We start from the raw sequence: 25,639 nt of genomic DNA on the forward strand, positions 1-25,639 counted from the left end.
CATTCCCCACATTCTGAGGGTGGTAGTGGTTTTCATCAAATATAATTTCACCCTGAGAGTGAATAACTTGCCCAGGGCCTCCCAAGTATGCAGACAAGGCCTCCCAAGTATGTAGAGCGTGGCCAGCTCTGCAGAGCAAAATCATTTCCCACACTGTATAAGTTACGTATTTCTCAGTGTTCCAAGTACAATAATCTTTTGGACTGTCATGGAGCTGCAAGCATGTAACTCTGTGGAGAGCTGTCTTGCTCCAGCTGTATTTTCCCTGTGAGCTAAGCATTCAGAAACATGAGTCACTCCAGAGCAGTGAAACGAAATGGGAGCTACTGAATAGGAGCAGTCTTCAGGATCATTATATGGATCCTTTGCTTGAGACTCCCACAATCCCTTCATTAACATCTGTGATTGAGGAAAACATCCAGCAAGATTCCTGAGGCAATGTACTGTGACCAGTTTTTGCAGTCTTAATCTAAAAAGAAGCTTTGTTTCCAAGAATGGAGGGAACATTACGAGGCACTTTCTTTCTCAATAAAGATGGTTTGCAGCACAGCCTGCTTTTTGGATGGGAGCCTTCCAAATGTTGCTATTAGAACAAAAACAAAACCCACAAAACTATTTAAATTGCTATGTGCATTTCTGGATTTCCACTGAAAAAGGGGGGGGGGGACGTTCCTCTCAGCAGTAGGAAACAATTTACCCCAAAATAGTACAGCCTTAAAGCATGAGTGGGATTAATATTTTAAAATATGTGCGATGTGCAATTAAAATGGAAATACTCATGATGTGTGCATCAAAGTAGGTAGCTTCTAAGATTATTTTCTGCTCACCCTCAAGTCAGATACTCATCAAGCAAATACAAATGTGTGTTTGGCTTGCCTATGGAAGGGGAATTTAGTCTTCAGCACATCCCTCTTGTGACATTTATTGGCTGCACTTCCATAACTCTTTCCTCTCATGCATTTAATTCTCACACCAACTCTATTTATCAGATTGCATAGACACTCTGTAGGCTCTTGAGTGGAGTTCTAAAGGATAACATCAAAATTTCTATCTAAGTTTCTTTCTTGTACTAGGAAGGTTCTGTTATGCTATGTTCACCTCTTCTTCTGCTTACAGTTACAGTACATGCCTTTGGGTGAGAAAAATGACAGCCAACCCCCAATGTTTCGGAACATAAGCAATATATACAGTGTACAAACAGCTGAATATTTTGTAACTTGGTTTTTATTGGTGTTCATCCTCCCATATCTATAAAGGTAATTGAAAGGAAGTTTAGGGTGCATACACTGTTGTGGCTCTTGGAGCAAGCAGCAACTCTACTAATTCCTCAGTGGGGTGGGTGTGTGGGTGTGCATAAACAAGGGGCCTACTGTAACTAGCTTTGATAAATGGATTTTGAACTCTGGTGGAGCAGGTAAAGGCATGATATCCTCTTTTTATAAGATGTTATTGGGAATTGATAGGTTTGAAGCTCAAGCAATGAGAATTTGAAATGACAAAGAGGTAGACAAAGAGGACCAGCTGATGGGTTCTGGACTCTTTAAGTCAATATTGACACAAACCAAGGAACTGTCTTTAAAGCTTTTGTATGGCTGGTATCTAACATACCTACCATCATATCTGGTGGGACTGCATGGAGATTCAAATGTTCCAGTATGTGTGAGAGAGTTTTTGAAGAAATTTCTAGGATTACAAAGCAAAATGTCCCAGCATCTTCAACACTGGCCTTATTATGCTTGTTTGATGGATGGAAAGCTGCATTGTATAAAAAAAACACCTTACTTTTGCGTGCCTTGAATGTAGCCCACTTATAAAGGTAAGAACTACCAGTATATCCAGTGCCTCTGGCATGTGGCCCCCCAGAAGGCTCTTAATTTGGGAATGTGGCCAGGGGCATAGGAAGATGGGGGCAGGCCACTCCCAAAATGTGCGCCCCGCCCCTGCGCATGGCGCGCCCCACCCCCAAACGCACATCCCGCCCCTGCGCACGGTGCGCCCCACCCCCAAAACATGCGTCCTGCCCCTGTGCACCCCACCCCCAGAACGTGTGCCACGTCCCTGGGGGCAGCGCACCTGCTCTCCGCCCCCAGTGGCAGAGCACCACTGAATGTGGCCCTACCCCTGCCATAGATAGACAGCAATGGAAAGGTGGGCTGGAATACAAGTTTCTCAGAAGCCAGGTCTACCCCAACCTCACCACTGCTCCATCACCACTTCTACCAGCTGTGATATATCTACTCGCTGAAGTCAACTACATTTTGTTTTGTTTGTTTGCCTACCTACCATGTAAACATTCATGTAGATGCTTCTGATCACAGGCCCCCAAACCCTGCTCTAGAAACTGTGTGGTTTCTTTTTTATTTTATTTATTTTTTCTTAGAAAGTTTGAGGATGGATTGTCAAGCATATTTTAATAATTTTTGAACCATCTTGCTAGGTTTGCACCTCAACACATATTGCTATGGGTTTCGCACTGTGTTGTTGTTTGCCCCTGGTGCATCTATTGTATATTTCAAAACGTGTACATTGTAAACTAACAGATAAAGGTGGCAACCCTACAAAATTTAATCAATAGGGTAAGTGCCTTTTTTTATAGAATTGCTTATGTTTAGCCACTGTTTCATTTTAAATATTGTTACAGGCCACCCCAATCTCCGCCAAGTGGTAGCAGAGATTCCAGGGGCCGTGGAACTTAATCAGGGTTTGTGTTTCCTTGGGGGAAATGAGGTACAGCAGATATTAGTGTATTGGAGAAATACAGTTTATTTTACACATATTTATAACCTAGGTTTTGTTGGAGAAATAATTCATAGGATTTACATCCCAAGAGGGGCTTGTCCTTCTCAGCAGTGCAACATTGCATCCCGAGGCATCCTAAGTGCCATCCCCATGTCTCTCTGTAGTAATCTGCTACAGCCAGCCAGCATTTCTGCTGTCCTTCAGTCCCCGCATGGAGTTCTGCCCACTTCCTGCTCCTTCTTCCCAGAAACCTCTGCTCCCAAACCTCTGTTTTAAACCTCTGTAGTGACATAATGCCCCGTTACCCTGAAAAGCTCCCCCCTTCACTTCTTCTGTTCTATCAAGTTCTCTGCCAGGGAAAGGACAGTATCTGCATGGTCAAATTGTTCTTAATAACCCAGTGCTGTACTTAGTTCTCCTTAGTTCTTCTTGTGCGATTTCCTGAACAGGATAACAGGTTCAGCCTCTATTTTCCCCTGGCCTGGCATCTTCCCTTAATATTCCCAAAATCAGCTAAATTCTACCTCTTTACTACATCTAGGATTATGGGGAGTCTGCACCCACCCACAAATTTGTAACAATATGTTCAAAACACAAGCTCATCTGATAGCTCTTCATACTTCATTTATATTGAAAAGTGGAAATTTTTGTTTAGGTTTGGCACTTCCCTTGGGAGGAGTGAGGACTGAGGGTGACTTTGCAGACACCTGTTTATTTGCAGTATATAAACGGAGGAAAACATTATAAGAATGCACCAGGAGAAACAAGCAGGCACTGCTAATTCCACAGCAATATTTAGTGTAGGCCAAGTATCAGCAAGAGGGATCAAGATGGATTAAAAGGTGTTTGATGCACCTGAAACATAAATTTGATGTCTGGCAATCATGAGTTGAAGGTGCCATGTGATGGTAAATTCACAAACTTCCCTGTGTCTTTGTGTTTTAAATTTGCTCAGCATTATCCACACTATGGATACTATCATTTAATGTGCACAGTCTTTTACCTTCATTAATTCTCCATTATTATCAACCTGATGATCTCCACCAAATAACTCCCTCCCCACTCTTTCCCCCTCCTCAGTCCGGATATTCTCATTTCCTCTCTTTTTTTTTTGCAGTATCCTTCATATGAGAAAATCCTGAGGGAGAGGATAGTGTGGGAAGATGGTGGTTTGGAAGAGAACATCATATGGACAACAGAGAATTAGTGGAGGTGCAGGAAGCTTATTATCCACATCAAACAACAATGTGGATGCGCACAGAATGTCAGCCTCTGCAGGAGTTCCTTACTTGATCTTTGTCAACTCGTGTGTATTTGTTCTTTCTGAATTTGGGTCAGAAGCAGCAAACATCTGGTGAGCATTCCATACTGACATCACATCATATTATTAGGGAGACTCTGAGTTTGTCAGACACTAATATAAAATATTTGTTCCAAGGTCTTCTAGATTCCACAGCTAGACTAGTTACCGAGTTGCAAATTACATGACAATTTGGTACTAGGGATCTGCCAGCACACATGGTGTGCCTCTTATGCACAATTATTGTAACAGGGGGGAAATGCATTTCAGATTAGAATGAGATGCATTGTATTTACTCTGGATCATACTGGACAGCAGGCAGCATTGTATAATCATCATGAAAGAACCTATTGTAAATCATATTCTTCAGGGACAAAAAATTGCTGCTAGCTGAATGTGAGGCCTCAACCATTATCTTGCATCTGCAATTTTTATTTACATTTGGTTTGGCTTTGCTCTTTACATAAAGTAAAAATATAAAATGTCAAAATGAGAAATACAGTATTTTGGTATGACTGAAAAATGAAGCTTGGACCAAACAGGTAAGAAGTGTCAGGCAGGAGCTTAAGCTCTACCCATGATTCAAAACAATAAAAAATAACCCAATTCAAACACAGAGCCACTACATTCCTTGGATTTGTGCTTTTAACTATACAGTAGTTGGAACATTCTCATTGAGTGTACTGGGTGGAAGTTGAGGCCTGTTAAGTATTCTCATGAAAGTGTTTAGTGAAAAGTGTTTTGCCCTGGAGTGAGACATTTAACCTCTTAAACCCATTCAAGTACATTACACCAGGATCATAACAAATTACTCCCACTGGATAAGGAGAGGATTGTTTATAGATCTCCTTTTGCTGGCAAAAGAAAGTGTTAATCTGGAATAGTCTATTTACACACGGTGTAGCAATGCTGCAGCACTAGCAGTATGCTACAGCTGGAGATCTCCCCCCTCAGCCACATAAGAAGATAGGATTCTGACTTTGTATCAAGGGTATAGAAGGCCCAGCAAGGGAACATAGTTCATGCGACAAGACCGCATAGCGTGAGGCTACATTATTTTGTATCTGTACTTATCAAATTAAGAACCTACAAGTTGGAACTTTGGTAAAAGGACCGCTATGCACAGAAACCCCGTAAGGAACATCTTTTGTGTTTGTGACTGTGTAGTTAAGAGTCTCTTCTTCTGAAAGAGGAAGCCAGGTTCTATTCCTATTGCTTCTGCTTTTTTCCATGTGATTGCCAGCAAGTCACTCAAAAGATACCCTGTTTCTCATATTTTAAGACATACCCATAAAATAAGCCATAGCAGGATTTTAAGCATTCAAGGAATATAAGCCATACCCCAAAAATAAGACATAGTGATAGGCGCAGCAGCAATGTGGGCCGCGGCAGGAGGAGGAGGAAAAAAAAGACACCCCTTGAAAATAAGCCATAGTGTGTTTTTTGAGGGAAAAAATAAATATAAGACATGTCTTATAATATGAGAAACACGGTACATTTGGCCTGGTGGAGATCACATTTACATTTCTCATGAGTTTGAATCAAATCATCCTCTTGCTTCCGATTGCATTGTGCCTTCTCACAGAGCTACTAACAAGCTCACAATATTGTCTTCTGTAAGCTTGCTACTGTAGTGCATTCTTCCTTGTTTATGTGCTCCAGCTGAAATGTCTGGGAAAATCCAGACGTGTGACAACCCAACTTTTGTGTCCAGATTTTAACTTTTTGAAATACTGTATGGCAACCCTATTTATAGACACCCACACAAATACATTGAGTCCAGAATCATCTTCACTGCTGTGGGGTCTGACCCCTTTAGGAGGAGGCCTGTTACCTACAGGTTCTATGTGTGGTCCTTCTGGACTATAGGAACACTTGCTGTTATTTATTATTAATTAATTAATTACTAATCCTACCACCACTATGAGAATGGCACCCATTGCCCTTTTCGCCTGTCAAATGGGATACTTGAAGGCTGCTACTGACTTTTTTTACAGGATTTCATCCCCTACCGGTAAGTGAAAAACTGGAGCTTATGGCTGTGTTAACAGCTGTCCTCCAAACAATGAGCCATGGAGGCTCCTGAATGAGTACGGTAGTTCTTCTTGTCAGTGTGTTCATTCATCATGCACTAGAGGAGATGCAGAATGGATTCTGTAACAACACATCATCATGGCATTACTGTGTTTGGTGTCTTCCGTGCATGGATACTATATGGTGGTCATCAGTGATTGGTGGGTGATGGTGGACTTGTGGAGGCTGTGGGAATGCCTGTTAATGTTGCTACTTTATCTAATTTCTTTTGGTATTGTTTTTCTTTCTGCTTTGCTGCTGGGAGTGTAGGGTTGTGACTATTTTTTAACAGAATTACCTCAGCCTAGCTAGTGGTGCTGTGGCTGCTGGCAGTGGCATTGTGTTCTTTTTTTTTGCCGCCCAGGGTCAACAGAACCCGCTGCACCAGTCCAGCCCTTGCCAGGTGTTAAAGCTCATGAATGCGGGGAAATAAAGCAACAAAACTATTTCACATAGGATACTATAAAAATCACAAAGGCCATGGCCTAACACAATTCAGAATGCTTTTCCTCACTAATTTCAATGAAATTAAATATGCTTGAATTATTGCTGTATTGTGACCAATTAAAAATGATTATATATAGCAAAATCCTTCATTAGAGCCAGTGTGGAACCTGTAGCCTTCCAGATGTTGTTGCACTGCAACTCCCATCAGCCCTAGCTATCATGGCCAACAGTTAGGAATGCAAGTTGGGGGTCCAATGACATTTGGAGGGCTACAGGTTCTCCAGGCCTGCCTTAGAAGTCAGTCCTTATTGCCCTCACCTGTCTTGCTCTAAGTCATAAACCTTCTACTGCCAGTCTTTTGTTACAAAACAAATCCTTGAGTGGGGGGAGAGGGCAGACATCTAAACGAGATTTTGAGCTCTCTCTCTCTCTGATCAAATGGTGTAAATGTTTCCATTTGCAGGTGTCCTGTAGATTTAGAATCCAGTTTCTCTAGTAGAAAACTAAGTATCTAGAACTATGAAAATGTTGTAAGGGACTGTGGGGAGGTAGTTTAGATTTTATGGTATAGTGGTGTCTAGGCTGTATTGCACCATAATCTTATGTTTCTATTCAGTTCATGCCAAAAACTATCTTTTTTTTCTGCAACCAGGTGCCAGAGGTATAAAAGAGAGCAGCTACCTAATTGTTTCAAAAACTATGAAGAAAGCATGCAAATTAATGACAGAGATGAGGGTAGTAGCCCTCAGGGTGCATGTGTAGAACAGTTCAGTGAGCAGTTGAAAAAAACAGGACACTTGGTCACCATATTGAACAGATAGGGAAACACTATAAGGTATTCCTGCTGGTGGGACTCTACCCTCCAGCAGACACAGGTGAGTATGGACTACAAGTGCAATTCTTAGCAGACACATCTTGCTTGCAGTTATTGATTCACATCTTACTATGGGTTAGGTATTAGTTTGAAAAAGTTATTCCAGCTTCTGTTTAATTGAATATTAAATAAAATAACTGAATGGAATCCCTGTACGTGCATTCCAACTAGCAAGATGTTTTTAATTCCAACTCATGTCCAGGAAGATAACAAAATAACATCATAAGCTAGAGAATAAAAAGGACAGAAAGTGCAATGGGTGTGAGGTAAAGACAAAACAGTAAGGTTAGCAATGAAACGTGAGCCACTATATGTAACATATTTTTGCCAGGTCTAAGAACGTAAGGAGGCTGTGAAATTTAAAGCACTCCTCTCGGCTCTTTTACACCCAGCACTACTTCTGCTCTCTTCAGAGCTGTTTCCGGTGGTTTTGTCCAGACGACGGAGAGGTGCAGAATAATTTCCTCTGGGTGTGATGATGATGCGCAACGCCTGTCTATCCAGCCCGCGCAGTGAGAGTACGCTCCAGCCGACAACGCCCCGAGGCCTTTAAAAGGCTCTTGCTCAGTTTCCCCAAGGTTTGCAGCCGCTGTAACTGAATCCCATTTCCCTCTCTCTTCAGCAGCCAGGCCGGAGCTTCTCTTCTCTTTCTGCCTCCCTCTCTCTCTCTCTCGCCGCCCCACCCACGCGTCAGCCTTTGGCTGGCCCCTGGGACGGAGGGGAAGGGGAGGGGAGAGGAAGGGGAGGGTCAATTCTGTTCCCCCCCTTCCAAGCACGAAAAGGTGACGTCATTATCCGGGCTCTCCGCGGCGGCGCTCTTCGCACCGCGGTTCACAATGGAGCCAAAACCGAGCCCAACCGAAATGAAACTGCCGTGCTAGCTGCCCCCGCCTCAGTGAGCGCGGTCTGGCCCAGCTTAAGCCAGGCCCCGCTCGGCCGCCGTCATCGCCCGTCCCTCACCGACGCGGGCGCCGCTCCGCCCCTCCCCACACACCAGAGAGAAAGCCCTCCACACACACGTCGCCCCCTCAGCAGCAGCGACCCCGTCCCCGCTGCTCTCCGCCCATACAAGGCAAGGCGTAAACTGGTGCCTGCTCAGCCTCGGGGACACGGAAGGGGGCAAGTGGGAGTGACGGACTGCCTGACACGCAGGAAAGGGAGGGGGGGTCACGCTCTCCGCCGCGGACGCTGTTTGGGTGGCGGGGCCGGCGCCGCTGCGTTGAGTCGGAGTCTGCGCCGCCGCTGCTGGCCGAACCCTGCTAGAGCCGCCATATTGCCCGGGACACAGACACACCGTCGCCGCGCCTGTGCCTCGCGTCGCCGCTGCTCTCCGTCCCCTCCTCTTCCGCAGCCGGGCTCTCCTCCGTTGCCTCGCCGAAGAGAGGTGCTCCGTCTCGTCCCCCCCTCCCCGCTCCTCCTGCTCCCCAGCCCTCCTCCGAGGCACTGGGCGCATATCGGTTCCTCTGGACTGGGAGCGACGGAGCCCCGCAGGCCCAGCGAAGCCGGAGCTTCCTGGCCAAGGCAGAGCGCAGCGGGCTCGGGCCTTGCCTCTGGGCGCCCAGCACTGCGGCCGTCGCCGGGAAGCGGTGGCCCCACCGAACAGCTGGTGACGCAAAACTAAAAAGGAAAGGAAAGGAGACTCGGCCCGGTTCGCGGCGTGTCGGGCGGCTCCCTGGGAGCAGTAGTAACGGCAGAGACTCTACTCCTGCCCGGCATGAGACACAGCCCCGCTGGTTGCTGCGGCTGCAGCCGCCTGGGATGAGAAACTCTTCAGCCACACCCGCCGCAGCCTCCTCCTCCTCCTCTCATCGCCAGCAGAGCCAGCGGCGGCGGCGGCGCCCGGGAGCGGAGCGGGCCTCGGCACTAGCGCGAGGAGCAGCAGCGGAAACAGGGGACGCTGTGTGGGGGTGAGCGAGCTGGGGAAGGCACTGGGGCTGCCATGGCCGGCGGCGGCGGCGAGGTGGGGGGCTAGGAGGAAGGGGGGCCACGCTGTGGGGGAAACAAGGGGGCTGAACCTCCGGAGTGGGGGCGCCTCGCCGTGCGTGTCAGCGTGTTTTGGGGGGTTGGGAAATGCCTGCCCGTGCGTGTGTCGGTGTGTTTTGGAGTGAGAAGGGAAAATGGCTGACGACTCCTTATTCTCTCTGCCCGGCCTGTCCTGGGCCTTGCGGGAGAATGGGGCGCGCACGCCCGGTATCCGCAGTCCCTGGGAGGGGGAAACACGGCCCCGCAGAGCTGGCCGGCTTCTCGCCTAACCCCCTTTCTCAAGTAGCCGGGGGAACGGGGCAGAGGAGGGACGGCGGAGGGAAGGGGCTCCCGGCACAGCTTCGCCCGGCGTTTAGTTCCTTTTGAGTCTCGTTTCACTTCACGCCAAACGCCATTACTGAGGTGGAGTGATTGGAATCGTGTAGGCCTGGGCTACGCCAGGAAATAAGGCCCTGCTCAAGCTCTTTCTTTCTAAATCCGGTCTCAAACCGCCAGGCCTAGCGCATTCGCATTCCTTGTAAACATTATTGTCATGGGCGCAGGTGGGCTGTGTCATGGCTGCACTCCTGGTTTCCAGTAGGGCCGTCGTATTGCCGGATAAGCCCTCAGAATTCAACACCCTTTCTCCGTTAGGTTCCAGAAGATTATATTCTGGTTCTTTGTGTAGTCCTGGTGGTTTATAACCCCTTGCACTTTAGTTATTGTGCAAAATATGCGTTATAATTCACATTATCTTGTTTGTCTTTTTTAAAAAGACCGTTTTTTTTCCAAACTCGGAAACATATCTCCTAGATACGTTGTATGAATAATCGACATAGTGCCTTTTTGAAAACAGGCTTCGTGAGATGCTTAAGCATTTTTAGGCTGCAATTTTATCTTGATATAATTAACAATGGGGCTCCCATTGATTTTATTGGAGAGGTGTGCAGTCACAGCAAATTTACTTCATGAATTTAGTTTTAATGTTATTGGGGTAGAGTTATCTTCAGACTATGTACAAAATGTGTCTTAATGTACATAGAAAAGGGACTGGAGAGTTACAAATCTATATACAATTGTGACTTAAGCCCCATTGAATTCAGTGGGACTTCTGAATAAGCAGAGGATTGGGTGACATATGCAGTAAAGAATTTAGTAAATGTTAGGATTTTCAAGACACTTCAAACTTGACTCGCACAACTGTCCTATGCAAGCTTCCTTAGAAGCAAGCCTTACTGAGTTCAGTGGCACCTACTCCCAGGTAACTGCTTAGGATTGGAGTCTTAAAAGACATGCAGTAGTGTGCTGTTCTTTCAGCATCCTAATTTTGCACCATATATTTAACATTTGATATTGATACAAATAATACTTGAATGGACTTCAACACAGACTTAAAAGTGGGGGTGTGGTTGTCACTATCTACTGTGTGAAGACATGACCCCAATATTTCAGTTCATCAAGTTTTTGTATGAATTGTGCTGCAACTTATGCTTGCAAATGTCTTCTAATTATGTTGTATTTAGCTTTCATCATTTATAGCTAAGAAGAAATGTTTGGAAGAATGGGTTTTAAGTGAGTTCTGGACTTAGAGTTTTAATAATATGTACACCACTTCAGGAAATTGTGGATAAAACTTAGAAAATGCAGATTTTATTTGGATGATGTGCACAAAAGGCACAGGGTGGTTTACAAGAAAAGAGATAGATAAAAAACACAAAATCCATAAACATTACACAATCCTTTAAAAACATAAGGAATCACTGTATATCTATTACTAATCGCAGCAATCAGCTTTAAAATTTCTGAAGTTATTTATGAAATGCTTTCTCATTCTGCTCTTTGAAATCTCTTCTAAAGTGGTTAAGAACATTATTTTGAAAATTAGGTTCAACTAGTTATTAGAATATGAAAAAATATTTTCCATCGCATCTGGAACTAAAAGTGACATAACTGAAATTCATGAATTGTTTTGAACAAAATGTTATTACTATAATGTAGAATAAGTTGCATGATAATTTTTCATGTGTTGGTTGAGAAAATTACTCACACTTACCCTAAACCTTTTTACTTGGAAGCAAATGCCATTGATTTTGAATTGAGACTTTCTTCCAACTTAAAGTGCTACACATACTTATTTGGATGTATCCATTTAAAATCAATTGATGTTTCTACCAAATAAAGTTTTGGCTGTACTATAAAAGCATATTTAAAAGATTGCAATAAGTTCCTTCATCTTTTAAACTTACTTGGCCCCCCCCCATGCTTTTCATAAATAGGTTTTAAGGCAGAAACATACAAATATCTTCTGTGTCTTTGCTTCACTTTGTCTTTGCTTCACTTGCAGCCTGTTCAATGTCTCTCTGAATTTACCCTTCTAATACTAACTAAGTTTTTATTTTGGTATGAGCTTTCGTGTGCATGCACACTTCTTCACACGAAAGCTCATACCAAAATAAAAACTTAGTTGGTCTTTAAGGTGCTACTGAAGGAATTTTTTTATTTTACTTCGATCCAGACCAACACGGCTACCTACCTGTAACCTTCTAATACTGTTTTCCTATTACACTTAAAGAAGGCCAGCATCTTAGAGGACCAGTCATGGGAAAACAACTAAATTATTTTCTTGTTAGAACATAATCATAACTATTATGATATTCATATTACAATGTCACTTTTATCTGCTTTGAGTACTTCATTGTGAAATGGAAAGATCGGATACATTTCCTTGGGGAAATAAGAGGATCCTATATTAGCATGACTCAGTTGTTTCAAAATGCTGGAATTATTACAAGATCAATATTATAAATGCTAGTATCTGGAGTAAGAAATAGCTATCTGTGACAATAGTAAAGAATATGCAGTCTTTTGTGGGATGGTAGCAGGTTTCATAACAGTTTCTGAAGAGTAACAGGTCGTTTATTGATGAAGTAGGACAAAAGTCATTTAAGACATCTGGTAACACTTTAGTGAAAAGGTTTTCTAAAGTGACATTTTAAAAGCTATTATTGAAATGGCTGTGTATCAGGTATCAAGTCTTGAATATTTGTTCTCTTATATTGACTTTCAAAAATAGTTAAAAACCTTGGTATTTTTATTGTAAACTTAGTATATACAACTTTTATAGGGAATACTTGCAGGTTTGTTCTCATTTGTATTTTTATGTCTTTAGAACTCTTGTTTGTCAAGCTGGTAAATTGTCATGTTTCAGCAGGAAGTATGTATCTATGAAATTTCAGTGTATTTTTAAATTTTCTTTTTATTAAGAAAAGCGTATCTGAGAGAGAACTTGGGTACAAGTTTAACTATTCAAATATTTTGTCTTTTATTATTTTCAATGTATGCTCAGCTTGCATGCTTACAGTCAAGTCCAGTTGAGGTCAATGGGACTCTGCTTGCCTAATTAACACGTGGATCCAAAATATATTTGGAAGTAAGTCCTTAAATTTAATGAAGCTTACTTTCAAGTATATGAATTTAATACTGCAATTTAAGCAGGATGTCAGTATGTGCATTAGATAGGTCTTGGGGCAAGAGAACAGAAAATAACATGGTTCCCCCGTCAAGTAGGTTGGATTGCTTTGTCATGAGATTGGGATAAAAAGTGTTTCCCTAGAAATAGGGTAACTTACCATTTTGTAGAAATGCTGAAAATTGTGAAGTGTAGAAGTTAAAACATTTAACTACAATGATAGTGCTACCATAGTCCAACACTTGGGTCCCCACGCCAAGTCGTTTATGTCCTGTGGCTTACACTGCTTTTTCTAACAACCCAGTTCTATAGCTTTTCTGCAAAGGGTTGTTGATTCACAAGTATTTGTGTTGATGCAAACTGATTGCTTTCTTGTTACTCTATTCGTCTTTTGTCCAGTATGCAGTCTGCTTGTAGTTCTTTATCTACTTTTACATTGTGATTTGTAGTTATGTGAGTGTCAGTAAATGGTATCATATTGTTATTTTGTGTGCCTATGTCAGGCATCCCCAAACTTTGGCCCTCCAGATGTTTTGGACTACAATTCCCATCTTCCCCGACCACTGGTCCTGTTAGCTAGGGATCATGGGAGTTGTAGGCCAAAATATCTGGAGGGCCGCAGTTTGGGGATGCCTGGGCTATGTTATAGCTGTTACATTTATGGGCCTTGGCAGTTGGTGTTAATATTTATTTCAATTACAGTTGTGATTGTGTTATACCAGTGAAAGAGGGGGAAATTAAGGTTTCCATGCACATATTATATGGTAGTGCTAATTACCCTTACTTTCATGATCTTCTGCCATCACCCCACTCTGCCAGCCTTTCTGCAGGGCCTTTCATGACTGAATTACAGTGGTGTCATTACACAAGAAGTTACTGCACCAGTGCAATGGGCACTTTTCTGCACTGGTAACAAGAATTACGCCAATTCAGAAATGAGTAATATCGTTGTTCCCACAAGGGGACAATGACAATAAAGATACCTTATATGTATACAGTACATACCTTATATGTATTAATTTCTTTTCCTTAACTTAAACATTTTCGTATGTGCATACATTCTGTAACAGTTCATCTAAAATCCAAAATGCATTCATTTCTTGGAAAGAAGCTGTGCAGGAACTGTGCATTTTAAATACCAGCTATTTCCCTTAAAATCTTGGTTGTGATGAAATTTCTCCTCAATTTTTTCTTTTGCAATATTGCATGCTTTTGTTTGGATTTCTAGCCTATTGTGTCCTGCAGACATAGCAGGCAAGTTACCTGGTGCAAACAATGCTAAGATTTATTTCCCCTTTGTGGGGGCTTGATGAAAAGGTCTTGTTACATTTGCTGCTCTGGCTGAATGGGTAACAGTGCAGGCCTTTTTACAATTCCTTGTAGCATCGCTTGCCTTCTTGAGTGATAGTAAATTGATGAAGTAAAGTACTAAGTGCTCCATTCTTTGGATGAATTAATGTATTGAGAATGTCTTGTGTGTGGATGTTCTTGCCTCAACATAAAAAATGACGCTACTATAACTTAAATGTACTTTCTAAGCCTACAAATGCATGTTTCTGTGGTTCCAGTTCTTGCCTGGTCCTGAGTTCTAGATATTTGATAAAACTTCATGAAATATTAACAAACTAATCCTATCCACTTGTGGTTTTAACTTGGTTGCTGCAACAAATACTTTAAATATTTTGCTAGCTAGATTCTCAAAAGCCATTCTAAATACGTTTTATCCACGGTACTGTAGATGTTATACTGGCAGCCCCCCGTTCAATATTTGTGTGACAGTGTATACGGCTATACGCTCATCTGCTGAACCTGGAAGTGACTTGGAAACTTCAAAAAGATGTCACTAAAAGGCCCGAATGGGTGTTCGCAGGCTTTTAAAATAGGTTTCAGTTATACACAATTTCACTGATATGTGCGGAATGTAGCTGCCATGTAAATGGGAGTCTGCCTGTATCTAAAGTCAGACTGGTTGTGGGATGATCAAACAGTATTCTGCTCTGACTCTTCTCCCTTCCCCTAGTGCTCTGCCAAAGTGTAGAAGACTCAGTTTGACGGTTAGTGCAAATAATGTCTGGATCCTAATCCACATGAGAGTTTGTGAACTGTTACCATACAGGCCTCTGGAATTACTTGTCCTTTTGTAAAGGAATATCTGATGGGTCAGAAGTCATTAAACATTGGTTTGGGCAATAGCTACAGCTCTGCAAATGATTTGCTTGGAAAATAGCACTGCTGAGGCCAAAAGTAAAGTATAAAAGAGTTGTAGACTGCTTTGATTGGCAAGCACAGCTTTCCATTTTGTGCTTGGAAAGTCACCGCTGGCTCAGAACTAGTAGCTCACATACTACTTGTTGCCTGGGTCGTGTTGTTTCTGAAACAAGTTAACTATTGATTGAACGTAGAACTGCAAGATAACATTTTATATTTTTCAGTATGGAAGTTGTTCCCCCCCAATCAATCAATCAATCAATCAATCATCCTTTTACCAAGGGGCTTGCAGTGACATGGAGGAAAGAGGGAACAGAGATGGATAAGCAAGGGTAAAAATATGTGAATTATTCAGTTACAGGTATGACCCCCACTTCCATGGGGGTTATGTTCCAGGCCCCCATGCTCATAACAGAAAATCGCATAAGTGGGGACCATCCTCTAAACACCCTTTAAATGCCCTCTCTGCTGCTCTCTCTTCAATCCATATCAAAAATACTGTATCTAAAATTATCCACAACTAGAATTGAAGCTTGGGAGCTGGCTGGAGGCTGGAGGACTTGTAGAAAAGTGGCTGCTGCTACTGCGCACACCAGCTGTTAGATGGAGAGGCTGAGCATCCTATGCAAAGCCCCATTGCGCCTCAGGGGAGGGTCTCTTCTCCAGCTCTCTCCTGCCATTTCCAGGTTTATTTATTTCCAGGTGCTTTGTGTATACATGGTAGTGTGTGAGTCGGATCATGTGTAAATGGGGCGATTCCTGTATGTGTACTTTGGCTTCATTATAATAGGGACTAGGTTGGTTATCTTGTTCCCTATGATTTTTAGCTACTGGGTATGAACCTACTAGAAGTGTACATGGCATTCAATACAGTGGAACCTCGACATCCGAATGCCTCGACTTTTGAAGGTTCCGACTTACGAAGTCAGCAAACCCGGAAGTCTTTCCGCCGCGCGCGCGTTCTGCGCCTGCGCAGAAGCGGCGTGCGCAGTCCATGCCTGCACAGAAGCGCAAAATCGCACTTCGTGCATGCACAAAATAGACGCTTCGACAACCGAAGGTTTCGACTTACGAAGAGTGCCGTGGAACGGATCGCCTTCGTAAGTTGAGGTACCACTGTATATGGTTTCTTGTATGACTCATGATGGAAATGAACAGTGCCAGATATATGTTCAGAGCAGTTCAAGAAAGTGTATCAGAAACATTACAAGAAGCAGGCTTAGTGTCCATGGCTAAGAATCATTGGTTGTAAACCAGAATGGGGAAGGGAGGAGGATAGCAGTTGTTTGGCTTGAGGGCTAATCAGATTCTAGAAAGAGAAGGACCAACAGCTCATCTGAAACAGCAGTAGTGTGTTTAATAGGTGTTGGGCACAGAGGAATAAGTTCTGCCAGGAGAGCTGTTGCATGCAATGAAATAGACATATGGCTCTTCCATTTTGGAAGTTTGCTATTATGTTGGCTAATTATCTATCCCGAATATTTACCTATTTGAGGTAAATACTGTAAGTTGAGCTTGTGCCACAATTCAGTAACCTGAAGGTAAGCATGAAGTGATACATTAAAGGTACAGTCAACAACCATTTCTTGTGGGGGTTCCGTTCCCAGCCCCTATGCGCACCAGCAAAGTGTGTATAAGCATGTCCCGTCCCACCCTTTTAGTGACTTGTATTGTGACGTTTTTGGTCACTTGCGTGTTTGGTGCTGTGCGTTTGCACGCTGTCATGTATCTTTTGGACATGTGCTAATCAATCAGTGCCTGTACAGAAGAAACTGAGGCAATGTCTAGTAATGAGTGAGTCAGCTATACTTGACCTGATCTTAACCAATAGGGAAGAGTTGGTCAATGAAAAGTGACCTTGTAATGTAGAATTTCATGAAATCATTTAAAGCCAAAAGTGGTATCTTTGGATTATAGGAAAACAAATTTCAATAAGTTCAAGAAAATGCTAGGTAGGATCAGGGTTTGAAAATTCCCAGGTGAGTTTCACTACTAGTGCGGGTCCAATTGCGACTACTTGGAGATTTATGGGTGCCAGGTTGGTGACCACAGTTTAAAAACCTCTGCCTTAGGCTACAGTATAATACAGTAGCTAATTCTTTTTCCATGGTGTGTTTCTCCTTCTTGCATACTGGGACAAGTGAATCGTTGTAAGAGCAAGCTACAATCAAGTAGTGTCGTTGAGATCATAGAATGGAAGGGATCCCAAGGGTCAGCTAGTCTAACCCCTGACAAATAGACATTCTGTTGCTGCGAGCATAGCCTAGGTTTAAGGTGCCTTTGGTGCCTAGCTTATATATCTGAGTTTCTAACACTGGGTAGGATTCCATGGCTGGATATGCCAGTGGGGAAGGCAGACTAATGCAGGTGAGAATTTCTGTAGACGGGGTCACTAACAGTGCAATTGCAAACAATTACGGGGTGTTAAAAAACTAGTGTAGCTGGAAGAAAGGGTTAGGAAGGAGCTGAAGATAAAAGGGACATATACAAAGAAGTGGCAGGAAGGGTAAGCAAGGGTGAGTACAAATAAGTGGCCCAAAGTTGTATGGGTGGTGTCAAGAAAACTAAAGCTTGAAATAGCTGGTGCTTTTGGGGAATGCTAAACGAACAAAAACAATTTTTAAAGGTATATTCAAAGGAAGAGGAGAGAAATTATAGAACAACAGCTCAGTAAGGATGATGAATGGGTAACAAGGAAAACGTGAAGCTGCCTCCAGTCTTCTTCCAAAAGGAGAACTGTGAGCAACTTGTTTTGAGTGGGGTGTTTGAGGGCTCTGGAGCAATAGTAAACACCTCAGAAGACCGTGTGTATGTGTGTGTGGATCAAAATGACCTTTATAACATGAAAAACTGGGGCAAACCTAAGAAAAATGAAATTCAACACAGACAATTGCAAAAGTTATGGATGTAGGCCAACTCTCCCCCCCACCCCACCCCCGCGATGCACAGGTATAGCAATAAAGTGTTTTATGGGTTAGCAATTGGACGTGAAAATGTAGTTGGTTTCTGACTGAAATTTAGTCAGTATTATGATGCAGCAGCAAGAAAGGTTGTTGCAGTTTGGGGCGTTTATAGAACCATAGTCAACAGAAAGTTTCCATGTCAACAGAAATACTACAGTAGTTTCCATTTTATTCTGCACTAGTCAGCCTTCATCTAGCACATTGTGACCATCCCTGGGTGCCCTAATTTAAGAAGGATCTAGTCAAATTGAAATGGGTTCAAAAGAGAGCAATGAAAGATAGTGGTTTGGAAAACAGTCCTCATAAGAAAGGTTTAAGGAAGTGGATATTTTCAGACTGGAGGAGAGAATATTGAGAAGAGGAAATGACAGTATGCTTTAACTTTCTGAAGGCTGTCCTATAGAAAAGGGTGAATACAGTACAGTGGTACCTCGGTTTATGAATACAATTGGTTCCGGAAGTCTGTTCATAAACTGAAGTGTTCATAAACTGAAGCGAACTTTCCCATTGAAAGTAATGGAAAGTGGATTAATCTGTTCCAGATGGTCCGCGGAGTACTTAAACTGAAGCGTTCATAAACTGAAGCAAACTTTCCCATTGAAAGTAATGGAAAGTGAATTAATCCGTTCCAGACGGGTCCGCGGAGTACTCAACCTGAAGTGTACTTAATCCGAAGCATGGGTGTAATTGGTTCCAGAAGTCTGTTCATAAACTGAAGTGTTCATAAACTGAAACGAACTTTCCCATTGAAAGTAATGGAAAGTGAATTAATCCGTTCCAGACGGGTCCGCAGAGTTCGTAAACCGAAAATTCATAAACCGAGGTGTTCATATACCGAGGTTCCACTGTACTTGTTTTCTGGTGCCCCAGAAGGCAGGATTCTAACTAATGGGCATAAATCCCAGGAGAGTTGATACAGATTGAGTACTAGGAGAGATTAGATCAGGCATCCCCAAACTGCGGCCCTCCAGATGTTTTGGCCTACAACTCCCATGATCCCTAGCTAACAGGACCAGTGGTCAGGGATGATGGGAATTGTATTCCAAAACATCTGGAGGGCCAAAGTTTGGGGGTGCCTGAATTAGATGGTAGTTCAACAGCATTGCCCCTAAATCCATACTACAATGTTCATAAAGGCTAATCTTGTTTGGGGATAGCATTCACACTACTTCTGCTGCTCCAAAGTTTAGAGAAAGAACATCCGCTTCCTTTTCTCCTTGAGTGAAGGAGGGCTTATGTTGTAAGTTTTATTTTAAAAACTTCTTTTACATATTTGTATACTTTTCAACCAAAATAGTTCTAAAAGTTCACAATAATACCTAGGCTTATTTGCATTGAAGATTGCCATCACAATGATGTTTGTGGTACAGTGTTGGAGAATATATGAAATTCAGCAGAACAACATTCAGAAGACCTTACGTTTGTTCTCAATATTCAGGAAGAAATTGGGGCAGTAATTTGTGGGCTGATAGGCATCTTTGCCAGAGAACCAGGTGGCTTGGGTATTTGTACAGTAGAAGAATCTCACCATCTTCTATGTTGAGATGGGTACTTTTGGTTCAAAGGCAGTAGGCAGGTTTCTCACATTTGCTAACTGGAAGAGTGGTGGAGACTAGAGAAAATAATGAGTTTGAGGGGTGTTACATGTGGTCCTAACTTTGGAAACTAAGTTTTTGTCCAGTTTCAGTCAAACCATTGATAATACGGTCACAAATAAAATAAAAGCAATACTTTCAGCCATCCTTAACATTTCTGGTGACATAACCCTAGAGTCTTTAATTGTTAGGCCAATAAAAATCTTAAATATAATAAATTACCTGTGCTTTTTGTTTTCTTGCTGTAGAAATTTCCATAACTTGGAAGCTGTGATACCAGTTTTTAGGATTTAAGATTAATATTTACAGTAATTGTATTTACTTTTAGTGCAAACACTAAAATACAGTGGTGCCTCGCTAGACAAATTTAATTCGTTCCACATGTCTTTTCTTATAACGAAAAATTCGTCTAGCGAATCCCATAGGAATGCATTGAAATTTTTTGAAATTTTTTTGCCCATAGGAACGCATTAATTGAATTTCAATGCATTCCTATGGGAAACCGCGATTCGCTAGATGAATTTTTCATAAAACGCATTTGTCTAGTGAGGCAACCTCCACTAGAAAAACCTTTCGTTAAGCGGAAATTTCGTTAGCAGGGCATTCGTTAAGCGAGGCACCACTGTACTGCAATATGTTACCATTAGAAATGACTGAAATTCAGCCTTAAGCTTTGGAAAATTAAAACCACATATTCCATTACATTCTGCTAGCTTTATTGAAATTTTCATGTAATGTAAAGAGTGCAAAAGAGTTAGATTAAGTTTAAATATTTAAAAGAGTTAAATTAGGTTTTAACATTGCTCATCTGGAGATTTTCCTTTTGAATGCCTTCTGTATTCATTGGCATTGTGTCCTCTTTAACGATACAGACAACAGTTTGAATTTTCAGAAACTGCATAATTTGTACTTTCATAAATTTTTGTTTTGATAGAGAATGAATATATGTTGTTTGATAGCCCAGACATGTTCATATTGAGAGTACAGTGGAACCTCGGTTTATGAACACCTCGGTTTACGAATTTTCGGTTTACGAATGCCGCGGACCCATCTGGAACGGATTAATTCACTTTCCATTACTTTCAGTGGGAAAGTTCGCTTCAGTTTATGAACGCTTCAGTTTATGAACAGACTTCTGGAACCAATTACACCCATGCTTCGGGTTAAGTATGCTTCAGGCTGAGTACTCTGTGGACCTGTCTGGAACGGATTAATCCACTTTCCATTACTTTCAATGGGAAAGTTCGCTTCAGTTTATGAACGCTTCAGTTTATGAACAGACTTCCGGAACCAATTGTGTTCATAAACCGAGGTACCACTGTATATGTTTTTGGAGAGCTGATGTTCTGAAAGAACATCTGTTTCTTGTCTCTATACATGAGAAAGTTTGGACAACTTTACATAAATCTATTTGCTGCTTTATGCAAAGAGTTAGTGATTAGTACCTATAAATTATAGTGCTGCAACGCTTCTGATCTATATTTGTCAAGGAGTAAATACAGTGGGTTGTCTTATTGTACAATGGGGCTTTTCGACTCCTCATTTTGACTCCAACCCCCTACACTCCTCAAAAAGCCTCTACAGAGTATTGAGGAAACCTCTGACCTTGGGTATGGTGGCATTGCAAAAGAAATGGGAAAACAGCAGCTTGCTTTGGGAGAGGCTTTCTGCAGGGTATGGGGAGTTGGAAAGCCCTGAAACACAAGTAGACTTCAACTTACTTTAATGTTACATACAACCTTTCTTTTTGATACTGACAGCAGTAGTATAAAGACCACATGGATTTATTTGAAACTCCTTTTTGATATGAAAGGTCACTTCCCAGAATTTAATTATTGAACTGGCAATACTGTCTTATTAATTTGAAGTTTGTGAGATGTTTTAGGATTTCAGGAGTGCTTGGGGAATGTTCTGGTTTCTTTGCCTAGAAAAACCAAGTGGTATTTATAAAGCATCAGTAACATTGTGTCTAAACCATGTCACTATATTTTTTTGTCCAGTAAAGACTTAGGATGTTTCCGCGGCAGTCTCCCCTAAAACATTTAAATAATCTTCCATATGTATGTGCTTCTTCTTCTTTTTAACTGACTACAGTGGAACCTCGGTTTATGAACACCTCGGTTTACGAATTTTCGGTTTACGAACTCTGCGGACCCATCTGGAATGGATTAATTCACTTTCCATTACTTTCAATGGGAAAGTTCGTTTCAGTTTATGAACGCTTCAGTTCATGAACAGACTTCTGGAACCAATTACACCCATGCTTTGGGTTAAGTACGCTTCAGTTTGAGTGCTCCGCGGACCCGTCTGGAACGGATTAATTCACTTTCCATTACTTTCCATGGGAAAGTTTGCTTCAGTTTATGAACGCTTCAGTTTAAGTACTCCGCGGACCATCTGGAACAGATTAATCCACTTTCCATTACTTTCAATGGGAAAGTTCGCTTCAGTTTATAAACACTTCAGTTTATGAACAGACTTCCGGAACCAATTGTGTTCATAAACTGAGGTACCACTGTACGTATATTCAGAATACCCTATGCAAACTTAATGAAATATTTATATAATGGTATATTTATTTAAAACAGATTTAGTCAGATTGTTTTTTCATATCAGTGGTTGCAGACTTGCTATGTCTGTCAATGGATTTTTTGTCATTAATTTTAATGGAAAGTGGATTGTATCTGAGCTTGATGAGGCAATAATCAGGTATTCAAAATACTTCATTAGTTTGGGTGGAAGGTGGTGTTGCATGCACTAAGCCTCTTAAAAAGTTTATGAAGACTTTATGAATTCTGAAAAGTCAGTCAAATGTATGGTATGTTGTTGGATTTCAGCTGTTTGGCTTGTCTTGAGTTTTAGAGCATATGTAGTGTTCCATGCAGAAGATAATTTCTGAAAGAGTGTTCAGAACAATCAGTTTGGGAAAACACTGTGTATGCAGAATTTATTTTGGAGCAAAACATGGAAATTCTACCTATGTATTGTAGCATGACCATGGTTGTAGCAATAATTTGTATATGAGAGAAATGCAGTGGGCTTGGATCCAGAGCTTGTGCACCTCTGGATTGAAGCCCCTAACTTTAAAAAATAAGCAAATAGGGAATTAAACAATGTGTGCTAAGTTAAAATTGCTTGAGATGTGAATTCATCTAGTAGATGAAGAAAGAGAATTGTACAGCGAAAATTGTATCTATAATTATATAAAGGAACTACAGCAGAGTTTGGTAATCCTACAAACAATTATAAAGAAGCTCAAATAAGCAACAGTAATCTCTAAGGCTTCTATGTTGACTAATAACTAGAATAAGATTTATGAAACGTATTTATTTGGCTATAGCAGTTGGCTATCAATAGTAATGACAACTGTAAGTCCACTCTAGCTTTTGGATTGTTTTTACTTCATCAGTAAGTACCACTGGGGGGAGCTAGCTAGATGTTCTCTTAACCATCAGGAGCTATATTCTCTGACTAGTAAGAAAACAGCTGTCAAAATAGTGCATAAATTATGAAGGATTTTGCTTGTTGGTGTCAATTTTGGTTACTAACATTTGTTGTGAAATGGTTACATGAGTCATATTTTTACCTCCTTGCAAATTTTTCCTAGAATTATTTTTGGTGTATTATTGCATTGAGAAATATTTTAAAAATATATAAATAAAAAATTGATAAGAAATCTGTAGCTTTTCAGATATTGCTGGACTTGAACTCTCATCATCCCTTACCATTGACCCTGCTGGCATGGGCTAATGGGATCTGGAGCTGAAAGACACGGTGCTTTAGTGAGATAGGAATGAATCTTGTTTTAGGCTCATATGCTCCCCAACCCATCCTCATGTGTGTCTAGGAGGAATATTTTGGAAGTGTTAACTTCTGCTTTTGGTTAACAGCAGTTTGTTGTATGTTCTTGCCTGTCAAATTGTAATTAGCATTAACTACAGTTAATTTCAAACCAACCAACTTCAGGCATAGTTAACCCTAGTTAACGATAACAACAGATCCAGGTCCAGATGACATAGCAAGCCGTTAACCAGAAGCAAAAGTATCCAAACACCAATTCCAGACTGTGTAATGAGAAGAGGGAAGGGCCTGAGCTTAGGTGGAGTCTTAAGCTAGTTCATATCATTAAACTCAGGGGTGGGGAATCTTTTTAGTCCCAAGGGCAACATTTCCTCTTGCATAACTTTCTAGGGTAAAGTGGCTGTGACCAGAGGAAAAAGTGGACCAGGCCAGAGAGAAGGAATTACACAGGCCAATGGATGTGATGTTTATTTTTGTATGGTACCCTATTTTCTAGCCATACAAAAGTCATGGGGATGCAGGTGGCTCTGTGGGTTAAACCACAGAGCCTAGGGCTTGCTGATCAGAAGGTTAGCGGTGAGTTCCCGTTGCTCGGTCCCTGCTCCTGCCAACCTAGCAGTTTGAAAGCACGTCAAAGTGCAAGTAGATAAATAGGTACTGCTCTGGTGGGAAGGTAAACTGTGTTTCCGTGCGCTGCTCTGGTTCGCCAGAAGCGGCTTAGTCATGCTGGCCACATGACCCGAAAGCTGTATGCCGGCTCCCTCGGCCAGTAAAGCGAGATGAGCGCCGCAACCTCAGAGTTGTCCTTTACAAAAGTCATAAGCTTCCACAGACACATGTCTCTATCCTCCATCTAGGAAAGCAAGAGACATCCTCCGAGCTCAAGGGCAGATTCCAGGCAGGCACAAACACTTGAAGATAATGTGAAGCAGGGCTGGTGAGGGGTACGTCTTGAGGAGAGGCATGTGGACCCAATAGGGACTCCTGGTTGGCCACATTCAACGCCCATCCCAGTTTCCCCTCCCTGTTGTACATTATAGTCTAGCATGATGTCCAAATGCAGGCACGGTCCAAATGAGGGCATCTTTCACATAAAAATTATAAAATGAATTGTGGCAGTTTAGAGTTGTATAATTTCAGTAGCTAGCAGATGTGGGCTATCTACTAAATGTTAGCAGTTGATTTGCCTTAGAGATTTCTGGTACGGTAACTAAAATGTACAATAATCATCCACAACGTATTGTTTTGGAATCAGCTGTGTGGCTGACATTAGCTTGCTCTACACTAGTGGTGGCCAAACCTGGCCCTCCAGCTGTCTTGGGACTACAATTCCCATCATCCCTGACCACTGGTCCTGTTAGCTAGGGATGATGGGAGTTGTAGTCCAAAAACAGCTGGAGGGCAAGTTTGGACACCATTGCTCTACACCAGTGTGCCTCCAGATGACCACTGGTCTTGCTATCTAGGGATGATGGGAGTTGTAGTCCCAAAACATCTGGAGGCACACTGGTTGAGAAACACTGCTCTACACCAGGCATCCCCAAACTGCGGCCCTCCAGATGTTTTGGCCTACAACTCCCATGATCCCTAGCTAACGACCAGTGGTCGGGGAAGTTGGGAATTGTAGTCCAAAACATCTGGAGGGCCGAAGTTTGGGGATGCCTGCTCTACACTATTGCTACTAGCTGTATATTGCCTTGAAAGCTCACTGGGTAAGATTCAACGAATGGCTAAGGAGATCCATTCTGTGAGTGCAAGCATTTCTGCCAGCCTGATACCCCCTCCTTCCTGCATGTTATTCTGAGAGTTATCACAAATGGGTTCTTCCAGAGCAGATTTGGGAGTCGGAGAAAGGGGGAAGCCACATTGCTTTAGCAAGAGGCCTTGCACTGGGTTCTACTAGTGGAATGAAGTAGTCGAAACTGGGCCTGTGTAAATAAAAGAGATTGCATAACTTAATCACTTTTCTTTGTTTAACCCAGGCATCCCCAAACTGCGGCCCTCTATATGTTTTGGCCTACAACTCCCATGATCCCTAGCTAACAGGACCAGTGGTCAGGGATGATGGGAATTGTAGTCCAAAACATCTGGAGTGCCAAAGTTTGGGGGTGCCTGGTTTAACCCATTTCCCAAGACTGACACAGGAATCACTCTAAAAGTATTCTTTTTAAATCTTAAATGCAAGATGATTGAGTTGAAACTTGCAAA

General features: G+C 42.1%; 1 protein-coding gene across 1 annotated transcript in view; it reads left to right on the plus strand.

Annotated features, from left to right (window-relative positions):
• Positions 1-8,498: 8,498 nt before the first annotated feature.
• Positions 8,499-25,639, plus strand: part of USP9X (ubiquitin specific peptidase 9 X-linked) — a 71,684-nt gene continuing 54,543 nt past the window's right edge. Inside the window, exon 1 of the mRNA XM_035116677.3 lies at positions 8,499-9,340. The gene's annotated coding sequence lies outside the window, so the exon portion shown is untranslated. The remainder of the gene's footprint in view (positions 9,341-25,639) is intronic.

Source organism: Zootoca vivipara, chromosome 4 (assembly GCF_965207765.1).
Source record: "Zootoca vivipara chromosome 4, rZooViv2.hap1.1, whole genome shotgun sequence".
In the NCBI taxonomy this organism is placed as follows: Eukaryota; Metazoa; Chordata; class Lepidosauria; order Squamata; family Lacertidae; genus Zootoca; species Zootoca vivipara.